The 5,989-nt window shown below is 48.9% G+C and overlaps 1 non-coding gene across 1 annotated transcript; it reads right to left on the bottom strand.

Moving 5' to 3' along the window:
* Positions 1–4,975: 4,975 nt before the first annotated feature.
* On the bottom strand, positions 4,976–5,166 carry LOC142025380 (U2 spliceosomal RNA). Its single transcript, XR_012648652.1, has one exon. It is a non-coding gene; the product is annotated as a U2 spliceosomal RNA (small nuclear RNA).
* Positions 5,167–5,989: the final 823 nt, after the last annotated feature.

The following is a 5,989-nucleotide window of genomic DNA, read 5'->3' as shown; positions in this document are numbered from 1 at the left end:
TTCGGGGAGGAATATTCTTGATAAAAAAATAGAATTTAACTCTAAAGGTTTTGTTTTTCTAAACTGAAAACAGAGTTCTTTGTATGTAAATTTGTTGTAAAAATCTTTTATGCTTTTATGTCCAGGTTGGGTTTTTTCTTGCCCAAAACTTTGAAGTTGCCATAGAAATGACTATTATAAAAGCTACTAAGCAAACACTGAAATACATATTTAGCATTTTTCAAAGCAGTTAAATGCATATTTAGCAGCTCATTAGCAAGGCCATGGTTGGGGCACCTTGCAATTGCGGTGCTGGTTTAGGTGGGGGTCTTTTCCAAAAGAACCCCGGCAACTTCAAAATCCCCTTATTCCTATCAGCAAATTAAAATAAGGGGATTTCCACATCTGGACCAGCTGCGCAGCGCGAGTCGCTGCAATTTCCAAGTGCTGCCCCCCCCCCCGCATTCTAAAGAGAGTCTCATTAGTAATCTTCAAAATGGCTATTTGCATGGACACTTTGAAGTTTTGGGCTAGTGTAGACAAAGCCACTTTGTTTGATGTGACTCTTGATTTCTCCCCTTCGTACCGCTCTTCTGATGTGCCCACTTTGATTCTGATTTGTCAACCTTGATGACTAGTTTTGGTTGTCTGTGCCTTAAATATTGAGTCTTATGGTCTGAAGTTGGAGGTCTATTCCAGAAAAGCTCACCGCTTAATAAATTATTTTGTTAGCCTTCAAAATGCTAAGAGACTGCTCTTTTTTTTTTTGCAGAGAAAAGAATCCAAGTGTTTGTGAGAAGCAGGTCTGCTCTAGGTCAGCAGGCCTCCAGGGCTGGTGAAAGCAGAGGGCTGCAACCCCCCTTCATCAGCACTCCCATGAGAAAAATTGTTCCAGTCCCCCTGGTCAGACCTGGTTTGGTTAACCAATAAGAACAGATTGAAAGTTTTTGATTGTGCAGGTTTAAGACTAAGAGGAGACGCAACTGAAGACAGTTGGCAGTTTTTCCATGGGCCGTTATTAAGGGCCTAAAAGCAAGCAAGCTGCACCCCTGTAGTCTAAAACTCTTTCAGTTCTGTGTAATGTTCACCTGTATCTGACATTGAATTCAGTGTGATGGAGAGAGCCAGACATCCACAGAGAACATAGCACAGAGTATCCTTAGAGTATCCACATCCTCTGTTACACTTCCCATGCTGGATGGCTCTGTTGAGATGAATGCAGTTCAACCACACACAGTGCATAAAATACCATTGTGCAAAACAGATAAAGTTACTAGCCAACAAAAAAGTAGGCTAAGATTACTGACACTTCATTTGCAGGTGATCTCAAATACTACACTTGACCTTGACCTTTCTTTCTATTTTTAAAAAAAAAAAGCGGGGGGGTGACTTAATGCTATCAACATTTTACACAGCCCACCTGTCTGGACACTTTTGTAGGTCACCTGCAAATGAAGTGTCAGCATGGGAAGTGTAACAGAGGATGTGGATACTCTAAGGATACTCTGTGCTATGTTCTCTGTGGATGTCTGGCTCTCTCCAGGATCTGGCAACTACAGCATAACGCAATCCTAGATTGATTTATTGAAGCCCTCCCGGCAGCCCTGGGTGGAGTGACAGTGGACTGCATCATCCCGGACACCAAAAGCCTGCTCAGACCAGACATCGTAATAACTAACGAGCAGGCAAAGAAGATCACCATGGTGGATGTCTCCATCCCCTTCGAAAACCTGTCAGTGGCCTTCCGGGAAGCAAGGGCAAAGACGCTAGATAAATACACACCGCTAGCAAATACACTAAGGACACAGGGCTACAAAGTGGAGGTACGTGCCCTGCTGGTGGGTGCCCTGGGGGCCTGGGACCCCCAGAACAAAATGGTCCTCCAGGCCTGCGGCATCAGCCGCCACTATGCCCGCCTCATGCGACAGCTAATGGTGTCAGATGCCATCAGATGGTCCCAGGACGTCTACACAGAGCATATTACAGGCCTGCGCCAATATCAGGACAAATAACTGCCCAACTACCCAGAACTCATCTAACGGGCCCTACTACACAGAGAGAAGCCATCTCCTTACCCCTTCCCTAGCCTCCCTTTTCTTTTTTTCTTTTCCTCTCTGCCTCCCTTCGCAGTGCGTTCCTCCCTCATTCCCTTTCCACTCATCGACCACGACCCAGCCAACACGGAATATGGGGAACGAGGACACGTGACGAGATGACGAACACGATACAGGACTAGGCTAAGTGGAAGCATTGGCTTCCACCCACCTTTTGTACTATTGCTGAAGTTCCACTTCCCTTCCATCTTGGCCAACCATGGAATGAAAAGATGGACCCCAAGTTGGGGAATGTCGCAACCACTACCTCATGCACTCTTCTGATTCTTGGACCATGCTGCACCTCATGGGTGATGCCCCCCCCCCCCCCCACCGGGTACGCAGTTCGTCCAGACGAGGCTCCTTTACAGAAGGATCCTGCCTACTTCAAAGTCTCTTTACGCCTATGAGCAGAGGGGAATAATAGCTCCCGTACACCCTGAGGAAGAGGGACGCGAAGGGGATGTGCCCTGCCTCACCCGGCTGCTGCTCCAGGAGTAACGGGGCTCCCCAGCCAGCCCCTTCCGGGACGCTGAGCTAATGGGGTGTTGGCCGCTGTGCAGGGAGCTCGGCTGTGCCGGGGCCGGGCCTCCTGGTGGGGGCGAGGAGCTGGGGCTGCTCCCGGGGATGGGGGACACGTGGCGCCGCTTAGCCCCGCTGGGGGTGAACGCTGCTCTCGGAGGTCACCTGGGGCGCCGTTCCCTGCAAGCAGGGCGCTGTGGGACCCAACTGGCCCGAGCCTGCCGCGGTCATGGGAAAGGCGCCCCAGCCTGGCAGGGACCTGCTGCAGCTGGGGAACCCCCCGGCCCAGGGAAGCCCCCATCAGTCCCAGACCCACTGAGGGCAGGGGAGGGATGCCGATCTCCCAGCCCAGCCCGATGTGGCGCCTCCCCCTGCCTCAGCCTGGGGGCTGTGTTGGGGGGGAGAGCTGGGGGGGGGGTCCTCTCTGCTGTAGCCCGGGGCCAGCCAGCACCCCAAGCCCTTTAGACCTGGCTCCACCCCAGAGCCCGCATGCCCAGGCAGCACCCTCACCCCCAACCCTCTGCACCAGCCCTGAGCCCCCCTCCCACATGCCAAACCCCTTGGCCTCACCCCCCCCACGCTTTGTCAGACTACTGATATGGAGGGGACTTGTCACATTTCACGAGGGGTGCAGGGAACAAATTCATTTCAGAGGTGCCTGGGAAAAGTTAACGGGAAGGCTGAGTCTGAACCCGGGTTTTACAGAGGAAGCATCAACCCAGCTGGGCCAACATCCCAGCCTTGTTTCCAAGGGGTGACCAACAGCTGGCGGGGGCGGGGGCAGGGGCGGGGAGGAGGACAAGCGGGAGCAGAGCGCATGAGAGAGGGGACTTGCATTTCGCTCAGGGTTAATACCCCCTTGGGACTGCCCTGCAGCGCACTGTAAGAACAACAAGTCCTGGGGCACCTCAGAGACTAACATTCTGGAGCATAAGCTCTCGTGGGCAAAGTCCCGCTTCATCCCAGAGTGCGCCAGCCTTTCTAGGTGGCAATGCGCCCACTGCTCGCCTTTTCCCTCTCACTCTACAGGCTCGTCTTCTATTGGCCCAGCCTGCTACTGCTGACTGAGGACTGTTTCTCACTTCCTCTCTCCTTCTCTAGGGTTGCCCACTGCTCACCTTGTAATGATCCGCAGCAGGAAGGGTCTGTCCTGATCGCTTCCTGGAACAGCTGGTGACAGTCTCGCACACATACAGCATCCATTCTCACTCCCACAACAAGGAGCTTTAATTCGCACAGCTACAATCAGTACTGAGACTGAACAGCAAGTTAATTTCAAAACCATCACACTGAATTCAATGTCAGATACAGGTGAACATTACACAGAACTGAAAGAGTTTTAGACTACAGGGGTGCAGCTTGCTTGCTTTTAGGCCCTTAATAACGGCCCATGGAAAAACTGCCAACTGTCTTCAGTTGCGTCTCCTCTTAGTCTTAAACCTGCACAATCAAAAACTTTCAATCTGTTCTTATTGGTTAACCAAACCAGGTCTGACCAGGGGGACTGGAACAATTTTTCTCATGGGAGTGCTGATGAAGGGGGGTTGCAGCCCTCTGCTTTCACCAGCCCTGGAGGCCTGCTGACCTAGAGCAGACCTGCTTCTCACAAACACTTGGATTCTTTTCTCTGCAAAAAAAAAAAGAGCAGTCTCTTAGCATTTTGAAGGCTAACAAAATAATTTATTAAGCGGTGAGCTTTTCTGGAATAGACCTCCAACTTCAGACCATAAGACTCAATATTTAAGGCACAGACAACCAAAACTAGTCATCAAGGTTGACAAATCAGAATCAAAGTGGGCACATCAGAAGAGCGGTACGAAGGGGAGAAATCAAGAGTCACATCAAACAAAGTGGCTTTGTCTACACTAGCCCAAAACTTCAAAGTGTCCATGCAAATAGCCATTTTGAAGATTACTAATGAGACTCTCTTTAGAATGCCGGGGGGGGGGGGGCAGCACTTGGAAATTGCAGCGACTCGCGCTGCGCAGCTGGTCCAGATGTGGAAATCCCCTTATTTTAATTTGCTGATAGGAATAAGGGGATTTTGAAGTTGCCGGGGTTCTTTTGGAAAAGACCCCCACCTAAACCAGCACCGCAATTGCAAGGTGCCCCAACCATGGCCTTGCTAATGAGCTGCTAAATATGCATTTAACTGCTTTGAAAAATGCTAAATATGTATTTCAGTGTTTGCTTAGTAGCTTTTATAATAGTCATTTCTATGGCAACTTCAAAGTTTTGGGCAAGAAAAAACCCAACCTGGACATAAAAGCATAAAAGATTTTTACAACAAATTTACATACAAAGAACTCTGTTTTCAGTTTAGAAAAACAAAACCTTTAGAGTTAAATTCTATTTTTTTACCAAGAATATTCCTCCCCGAAGGAAGATGCACCGTTCTTGGAAGTACTGCAATACCAGGTCGATGCGTGGAGTGGATGAAGCAAGCCCCTATTCCATCTCCCTGTTCCAAAAATCCATTTAATATATAGTTCTCAGATAGAGAACGTATCAGATATTAAACTGATAAGAACAGATACTACACTTGATCTTAGCCAAAAGGCCGAGAAGCGATACAATTTTTGAAAAATTTTACGCAGCCCACCCATCTGGACACTTTTACACGTCACGACGAGTCACCCGAATGCAACACATGTGAGCCTTGCAACAAGATTTTTACAGATCGGCAAGTACACCTACTTTCTTCATCCTGCAGCTCCTTTGTAGCTGGTCAAAGCAAAACCTCTCCCACCAGATCATTCAGCTTTAAAACGAGTTATTCCACCAGACCTGCGAGCTGCCTCTGTGGTGGTTGTTTCGCTGCCTAAGTGATCACATAATCTGCATGAAGCCTGTCCCCTCGCTGCAGCGTGATGACGCCATCGAGCTGTTAACCCTGTATGGACTGCAGAACCAAAACAAAAAGCAGTCAAGTAGCATAAGAACATAAGAACGGCCATACTGGGTCAGACCAAAGGTCCATCCAGCCCAGCACCCCATCTGCCGACGGTGGCCAATGCCAGGTGCCCCAGAGAAGGAGAACAGAAGACAATGATCAAGTGATTTATCTCCTGCCATCCATCTCCTGCCCTTGTTCTGAAGGCTAGGGCACCATACTTTATCCCTGGCTAATAGCCATTTATGGACCTAACCTGCAAAAATTTATCAAGCTCTTTTTTAAACCCTAATAGAGTCCTGGCCTTCACAGCCTCCTCGGGCAAGGAGTTCCACAGGTTGCCTGTGCGCTGTGTGAAGAAAAATTTCCTTTTATTAGTTTTGAACCTACTACCCATCAATTTCATTTGGTGTCCCCTAGTTCTTGTATTATGGGAAAAGGTAAATAATTTTTCTATATTCACTTTCTCCACACCATTCATGATTTTATATACCTCTATCAT

The sequence above is a fragment of the Carettochelys insculpta genome, chromosome 22, assembly GCF_033958435.1.
Source record: "Carettochelys insculpta isolate YL-2023 chromosome 22, ASM3395843v1, whole genome shotgun sequence".
NCBI classification, from domain to species: domain Eukaryota; kingdom Metazoa; phylum Chordata; order Testudines; family Carettochelyidae; genus Carettochelys; species Carettochelys insculpta.
Note: the sequence above shows the minus strand (reverse complement) of the source record. Positions and strands in the feature narration are given on the sequence as shown.